Genomic DNA, 1,629 nt, shown 5'->3' on the forward strand with positions numbered 1-1,629 from the left:
GAAATTTAAAGAAAGGGAGAGGGAAAAGGGGGGAAAGAGAGAAAATGAGAGAGAGAGAGCGGGGAAAAAATTTAAAGAGAGAGAGAGAAAAGAGAGAAAGGGGAAAAGGAGGGGAAAAGAGGAGAGAGAGAGAGGAGAGAGGAGAGGAGGGGGAGAGAGAGAGACAAAAGAGAAAAGGAGGAGGAGAGAGAGCTGGGAAAAAAATTTAAAAAAACGAGAGAGAGAGAAAGAGAGGAGAGAGAGAGAGAGAGGGAGAGGGAGAGGAAGAGAGAAGAGAGAGGGGGACGAGAGAAAGAGAGAGAGGAGGAGAAAGAAAGAGAGAGAGAGAGAGAGAGGGGAGGGGAGAGAGGGGGAAAAGGGGAGGGGAAGAGGAGAGAGAGGGAGAGGGGAGAGAGAGCGGGGAAGAAATTTTAAAACCCGGGGAGGAGAGAGAGAGAGAGAGAGAGAGAGAGATTTTAAAAGGAGAGAGAAACGAAAAGAGAGAGAAAAAAAGGCGAGAGAGAGAGAGAGGGAGAGAGAGGGAGACGGGGAAAGAATTTAAAAAACAAAGAGAGAGAGAGAGAGAGAGAGAGAGGAGAGAGGGGGAAAAAGAGAGAGAGAGGAGAGGGAAAAAGATGAAGAGGAGAGAGAGAGAGAGAGAGAGAGAGAGCCAGCAAGGAAGTCTCATTTCGGGTGGTGGAGTATGTTGCAAAGAGTATGGAAAAAAACTCGTAGAACGGGAACCAAAATTTTTAAAAGGTGTTATATCAGAAAAAAAAACGGGAAGGGGTTTTTTTTGAAAAAAGGAAAGGAGATTAGCTTCAAAATTTTGAAGGGAAAAAAAAAGATGTTGGTGGCTGTATATTCCGTTTATTTATTCATATGCTATATAGGTGAGTTATGTTGAGAGGTTGTGGCATAATTCCCATTTTTTTTACCTTATTTAAAAAAACTAATTTACTGGAAAAAAAGTAAACTTTGGCCGTATAAAGATTTATAATTTGTTTTTCTGATAGCTTGATGTAAGTACTTGGGTTATGCCCATTATTGGAAAATGAAAAAAAGTCCCATTTCCAATAACATGTTTTTAAAGGGACCATGCTTTCCCGAAAAGGGGAATAGGGGCGTCATCTGTGAAGCGCCGCCATCGTTGTAACAGTAACAATTCAGCTGGTTGATCAAAGTTGCACATCCCGGGCTGCATTCTCTGAGATTACTAACATTCCTTACAGTCTTGGGGGAATGTGCAAAACGGGTGGGAAAAATTAAATTTCGGGATATATTCGGCTTCCCTTTTATTTTTTTTCGCAATCCTTCTCCCGGGGGATAACCCCGGGAAAAATCTTTTTTATGTGAATATTTTTTTGAAAATTTTTAATTTTCTCTTTTGGCAACATTTTTTCCCTTTGATGTCATCTACGTTGCTCCCGTCGGTTACTTCTTTCACCGCCCGATAGAACTATCCAATCACCGCGCGAGCTGCTTATTGTATCAACTCTTCCAGCCAATCGTTCGTTCAGCGGCGAGCGAGACCGACCAATCACGAGCGGCCCTCGACTGGGGGCGGAGTCTGTCCACGTGAATACTGAGGCAAAGGATCTAAAGCAAGATTATTATCGTGTCAGCTTCCGCGACTCTTGTTGCTGATTA

This window comes from Penaeus monodon, chromosome 12, assembly GCF_015228065.2.
Source record: "Penaeus monodon isolate SGIC_2016 chromosome 12, NSTDA_Pmon_1, whole genome shotgun sequence".
NCBI classification, from domain to species: domain Eukaryota; kingdom Metazoa; phylum Arthropoda; class Malacostraca; order Decapoda; family Penaeidae; genus Penaeus; species Penaeus monodon.